Source organism: Nuphar pumila, chromosome 6 (genome assembly GCF_984573655.1).
Source record: "Nuphar pumila chromosome 6, dmNupPumi1.hap1.1, whole genome shotgun sequence".
NCBI lineage: Eukaryota > Viridiplantae > Streptophyta > Magnoliopsida > Nymphaeales > Nymphaeaceae > Nuphar > Nuphar pumila.
In genome coordinates, this window is record NC_143254.1 from 23,507,698 (window position 1) to 23,525,195 (window position 17,498).

General features: G+C 38.2%; 1 long non-coding RNA gene across 1 annotated transcript; it reads left to right on the forward strand.

Annotated features, from left to right (window-relative positions):
• The first annotated feature begins 5,756 nt into the window (after positions 1-5,756).
• On the forward strand, positions 5,757-11,885 carry LOC149834343 (uncharacterized). Its single transcript, XR_016432526.1, has 2 exons — positions 5,757-5,829; positions 11,651-11,885. It is a non-coding gene; the product is annotated as an uncharacterized LOC149834343 (long non-coding RNA).
• The last annotated feature ends 5,613 nt before the right edge of the window (positions 11,886-17,498 follow it).

Consider the following 17,498-nt stretch of genomic DNA (forward strand, 5'->3'; position numbering starts at 1 on the left):
TCTCATCAAATCTATTCTTGCCTCTCTTCCAATTTATTAGAGCTTCTGTTTTCTCTTGCCAAGTGCAGTTATCTCGAAATTGGAATGCATGGTGAACCAATTCATATGGTATGACTCTTCTATAAACTATAATATTTTGATAGCATGGGATAAGTTTTGTAGGACAAAGGAGGAAGGAGGGTTTGGGAATCAAAGCATTGAGGAAACACAACTAATCTTGCTTGGCCAAACAAGGTTGGGTTGTTTTGCAAGAGGACCCCTCTTCATGGGTTTGACTCATTTAAAGAAAATACCTTAGATTTTCATTAGTATGGTTCCCTCAATGTGACTCTCAAGGTTCCTTTGTGTTACATTGCAATTGGGCCTCAGTTAGGTTTGGGTTGAGACTAGGTGTGGGTTAAGTTGGGTAGGTCAAATTGGGACTGATTTGGGATTGGTTTGGGATTAGTTTTGTTTAGGACCGATCATTTTTTATAGAAAATTCAGTACGTCCAAACGGGTGCACTAAGAGTCATGAAACTTGGTGGAGGTCTTCTAGAGAGGTCGAGGAATAATTTGCTCAAAGGTTAGAGTCAAATTAGTTTTGGGCTAGGAAAACTGGTATAGGGAACTGAGGGCCAAAATAGGTACAAGATTGGATTGGACTGAGTTTCGTGTCTGACAGGTTCCAGTAGAAAAACTATTTATCTCTACTGGGTTTGATAAAATCATGATATTTTAGGCGTAGTCTTAAGACAAGTCAAAACTCCGCTTGTGTATAACTATTTAGTTATACACTGCTGGTCCAAAGCCCAGATAAAGGAGGAGGGTTGTGGTAGGCCAGTGACATCTAGCATAAAAACTTAGTCATACCCTATGAATATGAACCAATATGAGAATTTCGTTGGGGCGTTCCCTACTGAGCGACGTGTTGTACTCTATAGGCCCAGAGGTAGTGATAAATGGGCAAGGGTTGCTAGGTCGTCACCCAGAAGCGACGCGTCACACCGACGCTCGGGTGTGGTGTCAAATAGGCAAGGGTTCCCTCACTTTGTTGGATGCGTGGGGGTAAAGAAGTTAGTCCAAGACCATAAAATTAGGTAAGCCACTTGGAACATAGGGTCTTTAATTGGTAAGTTGGTAGAGTTAGTAGATGTTACGTGGGGGAGAAAGATTGATATTTTATGTCTACAAGAGACCAAATGGGTAGATGAGAAAGCAAAAGTGATAGAACCTTGGGGATATAAGATTTGGTATATAGGAATAAATAGGAATAGGAATGGAGTAGGGATTGTTATGAGTCTTGAGTTTATAGATAATGTAGTTGAGGTCCGTAGGAAGGATGATAGGATTTTACTTATTAAATTAGTATTAGGTACGAATATTATTAATATTATTAGTGTTTATGCACCTCAAGTAGGTTTAGATGATTCCATTAAGCGTCAATTTTGGGAAGATTTAGATGGAGTAGTACAAGGGATATCTTATGGAGAAAAGCTTTTCATTGGCGGTGACCTTAATGGACATGTAGGCATTAGTAGGGATGGATTTGAGAGTATCCATGGAGGCTATGGTATAGGAGAAAGAAACGAATGTGGAGAAAGGATTTTAGATTTTGGTTTGTCCTATGATATGATCTTAGCAAACACTTGGTTTAGGAAGAGGAAGTCTCACCTAGTAACATTTAAAAGTGGGGTTAATACGAGTCAGATAGATTTTTTTCTACTTAGAAAGAGAGATAAGGGTTGTTGCATCGATTGTAAGGTTATACCGGGAGAAAGTGTAGCTACACAACATAGAGTCTTAATTTTAGATCTTAGAATTAGACAATGCCGCAAAAGGGATAGATATAGGATAGATCCTAGAATTAAGTGGTGGGCACTGAAAGGAGCTAAACAAGGAATGTTTGTAGAACAGGTAGTTAAGGAAGTTGATTGGTGTCTCGAGGAGGATTCAGAATCAATGTGGAATAAGATAGCGGGTGGCATGAGAAAGGTGGCTAAGGAGGTATTGGGTGAGTCTAAAGGCGGTACACCGCTAGGTAAGGATACATCATGGTGGAACGAGGATGTCAAATTAGCTATTAAGGTTAAAAGAGAGTGTTATAGAAATCTAAGTAAGAGTTGTGATAATGAGAATTTGGAGAAGTATATGATAGCAAAGAACAAAGCTAAAAAAGTAGTTTGAAACGCGAAGGATAAGGTATATAAGGAGGATTATGACAAGTTGGATACTAAAGAGGGCAAGAAGGATATTTATAGGCTTGCAAAGATGAGAGATAAGAAATCGAGGGATCTGGGTATGGTTAGATGTATCAAAGATGAAACGCAAAAGGTTTTAGTCAAAAATGAGGAGATTAAGGAGAGATGGAAAGATTATTTTGATAAGCTATTTATTGGAAGTCATGCTCAAAATCTTGGAGACTTCTTCATTCATTTCCATGAGATGAATCGTGACTTCATGCGCAAGATTCAAAAGAAAGAAATGGGAGAGGCTTTGAAGAAAATGAAATCAAGAAGGGCAGTTGGCCCATATGGTATACCTATCGAGGCTTGGAAATGCTTGGGAGAGAAAGGTTTAGAATAGTTGACAAATCTTTTTAACAAGATTTGGTAAACAAATAAGATGCCTAATGAGTGGAGGAAAAGTACTTTGGTGCCTCTATATAAGAATAAGGGTGATATACAAGATTGCACAAACTATCGTGGTATAAAACTCATGAGTCATACTATGAAACTTTAGGAGAGGGTGATTGAGTCTAGGTTGAGGAAGGTTGTCATGATATTGGAGAATCAATTTGGTTTTATGCCTCGAAGATCAACTATGGAAGCTATACATTTTCTTAGACAACTTATTGAGAGAAATAGAGAGAGGAACAAAGATTTGCATATGGTTTTTATTGATTTAGAAAAGGCATATGATAGAGTACCTAGAGATGTTCTTTGGTGGACAATGTTGAAGAAAGGTGTTTCTCTCAAGTACATTAGTATAATTAAAGATATGTATGAAGGAGTAGTAACCAATGTTCGCACTTGTGGAGAAGTGACAACCAATTTCCCTATAACGGTTGGGTTACATCAAGGATCTGCTTTAAGCCCTTTCCTATTTGCTATAGTGATGAATGAGCTTACGAGATCAATTCAAGAAAATGTGTTGTGGTGTATGTTGTTTGTTGATGATATTGTTTTGATTGATGAGTCTAGAGCTGGGGTTAATGCTAAGTTAGAATTATGGAGACAGACATTGGAAGCAAGTGGTTTTAAGTTGAGTAAGAGTAAGACATAATATATGGAATGTCGGTTTAGTAAGCAACAAAGTAGTGATGGGAGTGTAGTGAACCTTGGTGAGTAAGAAATATCGTTGGATGATTGTTTCAAATATTTGGGATCTATCATTCAAAAGTATGGAGAAATTGATGGAGATGTAAATCATAGGATAAAGGTTGGGTGGATGAAATGGAAAAGTGCAACTGGAGTGTTCTGCGATCGTAGAATGTCATTGTGGTTGAAGGAAAAGTTTTATAGGATGACTATTAGGCCCGCTTTACTATATGGTACGTAATGTTGGGTTGCCAAGAGACATCATATTCAAAAAATGAGTGTAGCTGAGATGCGTATGCTTAGATTGATGTGTGGAAATACAATAAAAGATAAGATTCGGAACGAGGAGATAAGTAAGAAAGTAGGCGTTGCCACTACAAGAAAATTGTTAATTAGCGACGAAAATTTGCGACGAATTAGCGAGGAAACAACTTTTATCGCTAATCCGTCGCTACTTAGCGACGGATTAGCGACTGCAATTTTTTGTCGCTAATCCTTATTACAAGAACACCATTTCAGCGATGGATTTAGAGAGGGAACTCTGTCGTCGCGAATCTGTCGCTAATTAGCGACGGCTTAGCGACAGAGTATATTCCGTCGCTGTTTTGGTTTTTTGATTTACGACGGCGTAGCGACGAAATTATTCCGTCGCTAAGCCGTCGCTAAATGTCGCGTAAATCCCTAATCCTATCCCTCTTTCTCTTTTTCCTATTTTGTTGTCTTGCTCCCGCCCGCCGCCCTCTCCCTACCGCCGCCCGTCGGCTCTCGCCACCACCCGACCACCGCCGCTCGCCTGCCGCCGCTCCCCGTCCACCGCTCGCCAGCCGCCGCTCCCCTTTCCTGGTTGCGCCTTCTCCCCACTGTTGCTCCTCCATCGCCAGACTACCGTCATCCTTCGCAAACCCTGCTACCTGCGAACCATCTTCCTCAAAACCCTCTCACCTTCTCCTATCCACCTGATCCCTTCACCACCATCTTCCTTGAAACCCTCGAATACCCAAAAGGACGATCCCGTACATGATGCAAGATCGTCGGGGTTCAAGTTTTGCTCGATAGGGGTTTGAGCGACAGAGTTAGATCGTCAGGTTTCTATAGTTCTTGATCGACAGGGGTCTGAGCGATGGGTTTGATCGATAGGTTTCGTCTGGGTACTACAACGAGCATCCAGTGTTGCCTTAGCAACGTAAAGAATTTTGTCATCTCCCTTCCTTCTGTAGCTTCCTCTTTCCCAATCTCTATCGCCTTTTCTTTTTTAACCTAGCCGTTGTGCTCTTTCAATCCCTCAAACACTACTGGAGGTGGGAGATGTTTTAGGGTTTCTTTTAAAGGGATAACATGCATCATGATCAGATGCCCTGTTAATTAATTGTTGAGATGGTATTGGAAATTTTTACTTTTCCAAGTGTTTGTTGGGTACCATATAAAATAGTAGCCATTATAATAAAAAACCTCTATGAGTTCTCAGTATGTTGCACCAGCTTGTTCTCGTGTGTTATCTGTATGCCGTGTAACTATTGGATAGAAGATTGAAACAAACCGAAATTTTAACTGTTGTGGAAATTCTTGTATTCTCCTGTATTGTAGCAATGTTTTGCAATAGCACATCAACTTATTTCTTTGATGTTATGTGTAGATTTAACCTCAGTTCCAATTAATGGATGAGATTGCAATTCCTTTGCAACACATTGACATTTCTTTGCCTGTTGTCTAATTGAGACATTTTAACCCTGATTCATTGCGGACTTGGGAGTGTTGTATGAACTTTATGATGCTTATAACTGAGACATCATAAACTCCTGATTCATTCCTGATTTGGCAGTGTTGCATGAACTTTATGTTGATTTTAGTATTTTCAATGCCTTTCAATATGGCCAGGAAAAAAAGATTCATCATGCAGGATATTGAAATTTTGAGATTTGTTAACTGTATCGGCTCATTGTTAGGTGCCTTCTAATTGTATTTGTGCTATATTTAAGATAAGTCTGCTTCTGCTACAATTCGTGTGTTTTTTACTTTAACATCACATTGCTATATCATGCAATTGTGGCATGACTATGATTTAAGCAATTTGTTTGTATCTATTATAAGCAATCTTACAATGGGCACCCATTCCCATTGTCTTCTTCATCTTGATAGGCATCATTTCAGCCTTCACATTGTAACAGATTTGAGCACCGCATGCATATTTATTGTTTGAACTGAGGGTTTGTCCATTTTTTTCTAGCACTCTAGTTTGTATCTTTGGCATTTCAGACAAGTTATCTTGGTGGTTTTAATTTCTTCAAAAGAGTGTAAAGAAAGTAGCAGTGATCATAATCATCCCTTTAAAGTTCAAGTTTTGATATTGGAAACATAATTGTCATTTGTACAGTTTGATTAAGGTCTGATTACCAAACAACTACATATAGATTGAATATGGTATCTGGGAGTGTACGCAGGGGGAGCATTGTGAGCTTTGAAAAATATTCATTTTAACACATTGTTTTTTGCAGATTTCTCAACAGAACTCGCTTGTGCCCCGCCACCCGTGGTAAGTAAGTGACAAAAACACTTTATTGTTCAGTAAGTGCCCCGTGGTAAGTAAGTGCCCCGTCATCCCTTCACATGTTATTTAATTTATTGAGTGTAACACTTTATTGTTCACACACTCACTTAGTTGTTGATATCTAGGACTGCTTTGTTGGAGTTCGGAGATCATGCTGAGCATGATTTTAATGTATGAATATGGAAGTGTTCTTATTTTTGGAGTACGGAGTTCATGCTAGGCATGGTAGTAGTTAGTGGGATATTGAAGTGTGTTTGTTGCAGGTACATGTTTGACATTTGTTTGATATGAATTATTTCGATGTATTGCAATGTTTGATGTGATTGTATCCATGCTTACATGTAGTTACTTTCAATTTGATTATGTCTTCCATGTGAAATTGTATACTGAAAGCATGCTTCAAATGAATGTATCGTGTCATGAATAGTTTGCACATGAAAATATTAAGTTATCAATGCATGCATCATAATTCTTGTGATTGTATGACATCATATATTGCATGATAAATTTGATATTTTCTTCATCATAGCATTCTGATGGTTCTCTTTTAACTGGTTAGGATACTATTCGTAACATCATACGACAAAATGACTGCAAACTGTGAATGGATGTATCGTAGGATAGTGGACAATGAGTTATCGCATGAATATATGGATGGTGTTGACAGTTTTATTGAATTTGCAACGGCAAGTGTCAGTACAGTAGATCCCACAGGTCGGATTAGGTGTCCCTGCAAGATTTGTAAGAATAATCGATTTGTAGAACCTCATGGCGTTAGACATCACCTATACAGAAAGGGTTTTGTGAGTGATTATCAGAACTGGACGTTTCATGGAGAAGAATTTAGAAACAATTTTGATGCATGTGTGAATGTGGTGCACGATAATCCATATACGAATTTGATATTTGATGCCGCAGGAACAGAACTGGGTTCTGCTATGAGTTCTAGTGATGTAAGAACTGCCGTAGATGAAGAATCACCAAACGATGCAGCTAGTAGATTTTATGATTTACTTAGAGATGCTGATGAGCCACTTTGGAACGGTTGTGAGAGTCACACTATCTTGTCTGCAGTTCTTCAACTAATGAATTTAAAGTCCGAGTATAATTTGAGTCAATCATGTTTTGACCGTTTGTGCATGATTGTGAAGAGTATGTTGCCCAAAGATGAGAAATTGCCACAAAATTTCTATCATGCGAAAGTTATGGTCAACGCTCTAGGTATGGGTTACAAAAAGATTGCTGTTTGTCCAAATCACTGCATGTTGTATTTCAAGGAGCAGGAAAACAACATATCATGCCCGTCATGTGGGCATCCTCGGTTCAAGCCAAAGACAAGAGGCAATGGTAGCACGAGATCAAAGGAAGTTTCATACAAGTCGCTCAGCTACTTTCCTATCACTCCTAGATTGCAGCGATTGTATATGTCTTCAAGGACAGCTAAACACATGAGATGCCATGCAAATAAAGTTCGACACGATGAAAACAAGATCACGCATCCTGTTGACGCTGAAGCTTGGAAGCACTTTGATCGTACTCATCAGAACTTCGCAATGGAAGTGCGAAATGTTAGACTCGGTCTATGTACAGATGGATTTAATCCATTTGGGGGTAGATCAACTCCATACTCATGTTGGCCAGTATTTGTAACTCCATACAACCTTCCACCAAGCTTGTGTATGAAACATCCAAATCTTTTCTTGTCTCTGTTGATCCCTGGTCCGACCTCACCTGGCCAAAATCTTGATGTATATCTAAGGCCATTGATGAATTAAAAGTACTGTGGGATGACGGTGTTACCACGTATGATGCCCACAAAAAATAAAATTTCAACATGAAGGCCGCTATTCTATGGACAATCAGTGACTTCCCTGCATATGGTATGTTATCTGGTTAGAGCACACATGGGAGGTTGGCTTGTCCGTACTGCATGGAGGATTCCAAAGCTTTTAGATTGAGGCATGGAAGGAAGCCTTGCTGGTTTGAGTGCCATCGTCGATTTCTACCCAGCGATCATCCGTTCCAACGTCAAAAGAATGTATTTAAAGCAGGCACAACTGAAACGGAAGGTCCATCCTCAAGATTGTCCGGCATAGAGATTCTAAGAAGTTTGTGATACTTTCCAGATGTATTAACAGATGCCCGCAGTCCTACACCCTTCCGTGGATTTGGGAAGGATCACAATTGGACGAAAAAATCTATTTTTTGGGAACTACCGTATTGGCCGACCCTATTGATACGACATAATTTGAATGTGATGCATGTAGAGAAAAATGTGTTTGATAATGTGTTCAATACAGTAATGAATATTAAAGGAAAAACGAAGGATAATCCGAAGGCCCGTATGAATTTAAAATTAATATGTAAAAAACCAGAATTTGAACTCAAAGAGTATAATGGCAAAGTACTGAAACCAAAGGCGAAGTACGTGCTCGGACCTGATCAAATAAAACATGTATGTCAATGGTTGAGACAACTGAGATTTCCAGATGGATATGTCTCTAACATTGCTCGGGCTGTGAAGATTGACGATGGACAGTTATATGGGTTGAAGAGCCATGATTGTCATATCTTTATGCAACGATTGATACCCCTAGCATTCCATGATATGTTAGACAAACCTATATGGGAGGTATTGTCTGAGTTGAGCGGATTTTTCAGAACATTGTGCGCATCGGAGGTCGTTGTATCAGATGTAAAGAATCTCGAGGACTCTGTCATTACCACTGTTTGTCTGTTAGAAAAGATATTTCCGCCAGCATTTTTTGATGTTATGGAACATTTGATCATACATCTGCCATATGAACTAAGGGTTGGTGGCCCTGTGCAATATCGATGGATGTACCCATTTGAAAGGTATATGTTTTTTTATATTTGTCTCTTTAATGACAAATATTTAAAATTTGAAATGTATATTCTTGTCAGATGCATGTTCGACCTAAAAAAAAAGGTTCGTAATAAAGCAAGAGTAGAAGGCTCTATTTGTGAGGCGTACACTTTAGAAGAGATTTCAAATTTCTCATCTATGTACTTTGAACCTCATATTCCAACACGTTACACATGCCCGCCCTGTAACGATGATGGAGAACAAGTAACTGTAGCTGACAAGCTGTCGATATTTCAACCACTTGGGCATGCATTTGGTAGTTGCCGATCAAGACTATTGACAGATCGAGAGCAAGATGCAGCACACATCTATATTCTTTTTAATTGCTCAGCGATCGACCCATACATCGAGTAAGTATATGTATATGCAACTCAATTATAAATTCTTTTATGTTCTATATGTGGATACATGGTTCGGTAATATAAGTATTTGTGGTTTGCAGACGATTTGATCTGGAGTTGCAAAGCGAAGTTTCACATCTCACTGATGCAGACGATTTGAAGGTGTGGCAGAAGGTGGCTGCCAATCGATTTGCAGACATGCTGCACACTATGAAGACTGCAGCAAAAAAAGCATATGGCGTAGTAAATGATCCATTACTGTGGAAGGGCCATGATCCAAATGTGCGATAAGTGGGCGGGAGATGCATTTAGAAATCGCTCTGCGAAGGCTGCACAAAATCGATCGAAGATGCCCGAAGCCCATCTACACACAGGTGGATCTAAGACATTTGGGAGCCACTTAAAGAAAATGGTAACTCATCAATATATAATATTAATTTTATAAGTATTGTTGCAAACTTGTGTACTAAATCTTTTGTCATTTAACTTCGCAGGAAGCAGAAAAAGGAGGCAGTGTACCATATAAAGATGTGTTTGTAGAAACACATAAACGGAAGACCACGGGAGTCTTCGCATCAGAGAAGGCGAGAACGACAACGGTACGTATTAATTCTATTAATAATCATTGCAATATATATGCAAGTTATCATAATGTTATCATTAATTATTAATGAATACTTTAAACATTATTTTGTAGGAGGCATATGAGCAACAGATGGTAGAGCGATATGGCGATGACGCTACTCAGCATCCATCATTTGATCCTACAGCATGGGTGACTGCAGCAGGTGAACCCAAAAAAGGTCGCGTGTTCGGGTTTGGGAGTAATATGAACACTTCACCAGTTATTGGTTCTTCCAGTTACGGCTCACCGACTTCTTGCGCTGACATAAGCTCCAAGCAGCCGACTATTCTTTCCGGTGATGATGTACGCGAGATCATTAATGAATCACTGAATAACTACTTTCAATACACCGTCGCCCCCTTTCTCCGAAATGAGATCAAGGCCGCTGTTCAGGATAGGGGATCTTCGATTCCAGGTCCCTCTCAGGTATAATCACATATTCAGTTTTTTGTCTGCCTTAGAACACATATGAGCATAATCGAATCACATATATAACTTTTTGTCTGCCTAAGAACACATATGAGCATGTTATAATCACATATTCAGTTTTTTGACTGCCTTAGAGCACATATAAGCATGCTATAATAACATATAGAGTTTTTTTATTGCATTAGAGCACATATGAGCATGCTATAATCACATATAAAGTTTTTTTGCCTGCCTAAGAACACATATGAGCATGATAGAATCACATATAAAGTTTTTTTGACTGCATTAGAACACATATGAGCATGCTAGAATCACATATATAGTTTTTTGACTGCCTAAGAACATATATGAGCATATTATAATCACATATTCAGTTTTTTTGACTGCCTTAGCACACATATGAGCATGCTATAATAACATATAGAGTTTTTTTACTGCCTTAGAACACATATGAACATGCTATATATCATTTATGATAGAATCACATATAAATTTTTTTGCTTTGCCTGCCTTAGAGCACATATGAGCATGCTATAATCACATATTTAGTTTTTTGACTGCCTTAGCACACATACGAGCATGATCGAATCACATATATAGTTTTTTGCCTGCCTTAAAGCACATATGAGCATGGTAGAATCACATATAGAGTTTTTCTAGATGCCTTAGAACACATATGAACATGCTATAATCACATATTCAATTTTTTGACTGCCTTAGCACACATACGAGCATGATCGAATCACATATATAGTTTTTTGTCTGCCTTAAAGCACATCTGAGCATGGTAGAATCACATATAGAGTTTTTCTAGATGCCTTAGAACACTTATGAACATGCTATAATCACATATTCAATTTTTTGACTGCCTTAGCACACATATGAGCATGATAGAATCACATATATATATATATAACTTTTTGTCTGCCTTAGAGCACATATGAGCATGATAGAATCACATATAAAGTTTTTTTGACTGCATTAGAACACATATGAGCATGCTATAATCACATATTCAGTTTTTTGACTGCCTAAGAACACATATGAGCATGTTATAATCACATATTCAGTTTTTTTACTGCCTTAGAGCACATATGAGCATGCTATAATAACATATAGAGTTTTTTTATTGCATTAGAGCACATATGAGCATGCTATAATAACATATAAAGTTTTTTTGCCTGCCTAAGAACACATATGAGCATGATAGAATCACATATAAAGTTTTTTTGACTGCATTAGAACACATATGAGCATGCTATAATCACATATTCAGTTTTTTGACTGCCTTAGCACACATATGAGCATGATAGAATCACATATATATATATATATATATATATATATATATATATATATATAACTTTTTGTCTGCCTTAGAGCACATATGAGCATGATAGAATCACATATAGAGTTTTTTTATTGCCTTAGATCACACATGAGCACATGATAGAATCACATATAGTGTGTAATTTATTTCATTATATTTTGTTTATCAATACTGACTGTTCTTTTCTTGTGTAGGCTGCTAGCGATAATCAGCGTAGTGGAGCTGAAGGGACAGATAAAGACAATGAACAAGAAGACGCACAAAATCTTGGCGATGATTAGAGGACTGTGTTGAAGAAGTTCTATTTTTTTTATGTTTCCTAATTGTAATTGTTGAATTGTAAATAATTAAACTTCTTAATTTTAAGGTGGAACGATTAATTGTTGTAGATTCTTGTTATATGAAATTTTTTGTGTGGTTTGTTTTTTATTTACAGGAAATATAAATTGTACAGGAAATAGAAATTGCTCGGTATTTAATTTTCAAATAAATTTTTTTTTAATTTTTTTTCGTGTTTGCGACGGAACCATCCGTCGCTATTCATATTAATCTAGCGACGGAAGTAAATCCGTCGCCAAGCCGTGGTCGCCGTTTAGTACCGGCGGATTGGCGACGGAATATAGCGCTCGTTATTCGGTCGCAATTAGAGACGGACCTGGCGACGGAATAATTTCGTCGCCAATTAGCGTCGAAATATTCGCGACGTAAGCATACTGTCGCCACGTTGTCGCTAATCCGTCGCTAACCATGTTAGCGACGGATTAGCGACGGAATGTGGTCGTCGCTAATCTACTGCTTTGTTGTAGTGTGCACCCATTGAAAATAAGATAAACCATATGGTATTGAAAATAAGATAAACCAAAGTTACCTTGCTTTTAATAGTAGCTCTTAGCTTCAGACCTTGGTATGGTTTGCTGCACTATTTTTTCTTTCAAAATAAAAGAATAAACCATATGGACATGAAGCCATGGCTTCTGGTGTTGAGGTAGGGGAGAATATTGCATCTATAGAGCTGATGGTCAATGGCTATGAGAAGCATTTATAACTGTACCAATTGGCAATTTTTGTTTACTTTTTGGTTTGGATCTGTCTTATCGTTTTTAATGATTTAACTTTGTGGACCAATTATGATGTTTAATATCATGCTTATGAATCTGGCTGCCATTATCAAGCCCTGACATTTAATTTGAGTTGCTGCTGCTGCTGATCATGTTTCCTTTTTTTGCACGAAGATATACTGTAATCATAATATAATATCTTAAAATATATTAGAACGCATTGCCACCTTAGGGATAATTTGGTTGTTACTAGTATATGTTGTTACAAGCACTCCATTGCCATCTTAAAGGGATAATTTTGGTTGTTATGCGCTATGTTCTTACAACTCTATAAGTGCCCTATAAAATAATGGTGATTTTACGTACGTACCTTTTTATTTTTTTCCATGATGAATGTGTTTATCTTATATGTTTGGCATCTCATTGTGGTACATCATTAACAAAGTGAAACAAACTTCCCCTTCTGCGCTGTCTATTCTGTCCCATTATGGGGTCAAAATATCTTATGACCCTTATCTTAGTTGAACCATTTTATCCAAGTTCAGTGGGGGAAATGTGATCTTGTTGGTCCATGAAACTAGGGATGAGGCATTTCATATTTCTACATATGGTGATGTTGAATGCCTAAAGAAGTTTTTGCTTTGTATCTGACATGAAGTCCTTTAAAATTAGTGAGTAGGCTTTTATTAAAATGTCATGAACACACCTTGTGTGGATTTGACCCCTTGTCGTTAACAATTTTCTGAGTCTTCATTGGTGGTTAGGATTCCTAAATTCTGTGTTGAAAGAGTTAAAAGATCTTGGTTAACTGATGACTAAATGGATATTCCTAAATTCTGTGTTGAAAGAGCTCGACTGCAAGGTGTCTTGTGCATCATGTAGAGTACTTGGGTGTGCAGGATGGCAGGCCACTGCAGCCTGCTGCTGTTGGTGGTCCCTTTGCCACTATGTGGGATTTTGGATGCCTGGTATCTGTTTGCTTGGGTGGGGAGTCACTGCAGCTCTCCCTGCATCGGCATTTATAATGTCGGAATTGATGGGTGAAGCTTGGCAGTTGCATGGCCTTTGGGCCAGCACTCTGGCATCTGAGGGATGCTAACGCTACATGGTTGATCTTGGCAGTCGTCATATGCTTGTTTTAAAGATTGGTTTTTCGATGTTGTCTATCGTGATTCTTGAACCTACCTTTGGGGATGGAAATTTAGACACTCCATGAACATGGCCACGGAATAACAATTTCTTCATTCTTTCTCCACTTTTGAGTGGTTCCATTATCTGAATCTGGCCTGATTGTAGGGCTTGTGTGTCATTTTGCACACAATTCCATTGCAACTGTGAAAAAAATAAAAGCCAAAAATATTATTTCTTTTCTGGCATGTGAATTTTTCTTTATCTTTTGGCTTCCTCTTTACATCAGTCCTCGTGTTATGGGAACGATAATTATTTTATAATGCAAAAGAGGATATGCAGTGGATATATAAATTTGTTCTGTAAAATGTGAATGGGTGGATGTACTTTAACATCGTGATAGCTCAGTGTTCTTTGTTGTCAACATAAAGCAAATGTACATTGAGGTGCATTTGCTTGAATGAACTGCCAAGAAAGGTAAGAGATCTTTCGAAATATGGTATCAAGCCATTGCATTGTCGTCTTATAAAAGCACCATTATGCTACCAGGGATTCACCCTTTCTGTTGCTTTGAAATATTGTACCAGCCAATGCCTGATAACTTCTAGTTATTCGGTTGCTTCAGGTTGCCTTCAGGACCAAGGTTTTCCATCAAAATATCAACAGCAATGGAAGCATTTGTCTTGACATTTTGAAGGAGCAGTGGAGCCCTGCATTAACCATTTCAAAGGTTTGTTCGAAGATGCATCTTCAGTTTTGTACCAATTGATTTTTGTTGTCATTTGCCTCTGCATCATTTTCTCAGGAATGAGATTTATGAATGTTTCTTTTTGAAATGGTCTGAGCATTCTCAATTTCGAAAATCCAAGACCTGTAGATGGTTCTTCCTTGGGTTATTTTTTACCATTCAACACATATTTGCTGATTTGAAAAAAAATATTTTTCTTGATTTATTATTTAATCATCATGGGTCAATAAATGTAATGAATCTTCAAAGAGGGCCGGGAGTTTCTTCCAAACGCGAAAGCAGAATCCTGCATAAGGCCCTGGCTATTTTTCCTATGTGAGATTCGGGTCAGCTAATTTAATATTAGGACTTCTCTTACTCTGAAGATTCAGCGGAAACCTTTAAGATTGCATTCCGTAAGCACAAGTTTCTGATTTATGGCTTATGATGGCGGTTTGCTTTTTCTCCCTTATCAGGTGCTGCTGTCAATTTGTTCATTGCTGAGGGATACACAGACGATCCCTTGGTGCCAGAGATTGCACACATGTACAAAACAGATCGGACAAGTATGAGACAACTGCAAGGAGCTGGACCCAGCTATCTTCTGTGGGATAGCTGCTGTTATTTACCAGATATTGGTTCCTTGTATTTTTTAGTTCTGTACAAAGAATCTTGTTCTTCACCTGGTTGCTGGCATCTGCCATATGCATTGGTGATATCGAATGAGAAAATGATAGTGCTAATTTCAATGAGAGATACTTTATAAAAGGAGCATGTCAACTTCAGAGTGTATATGGGGTTTCAATGTGCCTGTTGCTCTGTGTTCATCACAGTGGCTTTTGTTGTTGCATGTCTTGTAAATTAAATTTGATACTTGGATATCATGTCGTAAACAGAAAATATATAATTTCATAGTTGTTGCCTCATGTATATGCTATATATTGACAAGGAATATAAAAATTTAAAATAATAATAAAAAATTTTACTGGTGCAGTTTTGAATTGCGCCAGTAAATAGTTTTGCTGGCGCAACAAATGTGTCAGTAAAAATCTCTTTGCCACTCTGAATGACTTTTAGTGACGCTGTTTCTGAGCCATAAAAAGGTGTTTACTGGCGCAACGCTGTGCCAATAAAGTTTATTTTTTGCTGGCGCAGATCTACTAAAAGTTCTTTCAATTTCATATGAGATTTTTTTTGGTGCAGAACTGCGCCAGGAAAAGTTATTTTCAGTGAAAGATTTTTGCTAGTATTATATTTTTGCTGGCGCAAATTTGCGCCAGCAAAAAATGATATTTTCTGGCGATGTAAGGTTGCACGAGGAAATGCATTACGGGCGACACCTTTCCTGATGCTACTGCTGGCTAGCAAAGGTTTTTACTGGCGCTATTGTTGCGCCAGTAAAATCTTTATTTCTTGTAGTATTTCCTTCCGGGCACCATCCTGAACTGGATCTGGAGCTGCTTGCTATCATGTCACACATACATGTATACAACTTTAAGGGGTTGATTCATATGCACTCAAGCAACACACCAACACACACACGAATGAATAATGCAACAGCAATCTCATGACACCATCGAGAGGGAACGTGCACACACACGGCTCTGCGTGGTTGGTAGGAGATGTCAGTTCACGTCTCCCTGTGGTGGGAGGTTGGAGGTTCAAAACCCCAGTGCCAGTGGTACGTTGAATAATAACTGGTGGGGTCTGCCTAACTCCAGCTTGCCTTTCAAAAAATAAAAGAGGCAAAGCCAGTTGCTGATCCTGGGGTTGGTTTCTCCGTGTAAGTATCAAAAAAATAACAGGGTAAGTCCCTTCATATAGATCCAAGTCATGCCCCAAAATAGATTCCTATTTAACTATCTAACCTCACCACCAACTCTTTTTCCAAAGAGTTTCCCTACTTACCATGAGCCTTTATCCCTTTTCCATGAACCTCACAGGCCCAAGGCCAACTGTTTCCTTCTAGATGGTTTTTCATTTATCGGCTTCCAGTTTCCTATTCTAACTATCCAACCTTCATCCATTGAAGCATACATGGTATCTCATTGTTTTATCTTCTTTTCAAGGGAAAGAAAATTTTTATTATCAGTAAATAGATAATACAGGACTCAGCTACCAATAATGCTTGAAAAGTACAAGACTCAGCTCGAAACAAAGATGGTAACCAATTCAAATCCTCGGATCTCCATCGGATCCTAACCAGGTAGAAGATGTCTACTAAGAAGGTATACCTAAAAAATCTGAGGCAGTAAAAACCTTGGCCGTTTCTCTCTTTCCAAGTGTTCCACCATGCAAGTATAAGCCAACGGCACCAAAAAAAGTACCAATGTCGATTCCGGCGTACCGACACGGGGCCAAGAATCAAGTCCCTAGCAAAAGACTCTTCCCTAACAATCAAAGTGATACCAAGCCAGGACAATAACAATAATTATTGAAAGTGAACACACTCCCAAAACAGGTGATAAACTCTCTTTAGCTGTGAGTTACACAAGATACATCGGCTATCAGTTTTTAAGTGTGGCTTGCATAACTGGTCGATTCAGCGTTACTAGCCAAGCAAAGGTCTTAGACCCGTGGTGAAGGACCAAAACCACACAAAGACTTGTTGGGAAGGATTGTCACTCTATGCGACAAGAGGGAATGATAGAATGAGCATACCGTAAACACCCCCTCCTTAGAACAAGTTTTCAACTTTTTAAACAGCTATTGCCATGGTTAAGTTTGCTTCATAATTTTTGCTTGGAATAAGTTTGTTCATATTTTAGGTTAAAGTCTTTCATTTGCTTATTTCAACTTAAGCCTTTGTCAAGTATTAACTCTCATGTATGGCTGCTATATCTAATTTCCATTCTAGTTGAAAACTTTCATTATACTATTATATATTTTTAATATTTTAAATCATTTTTATTTTTTCAATATATAATAAAATAAAGAATTCCATGTCCTCTGAGTTGACTTGTCGAGTCATACTAAGTCATTAGTTAGATTCCAAAGAATTTTTGCTTCAGTTACCGGGTAGGCCAACCATGATTCATTATGCTATTTGACCAACCACAACTTTCAACCTGTCAAGTTGGGACATGCTATCTATCAAACCAGAAGGTAACTCATTTCCTCTCCTATTTA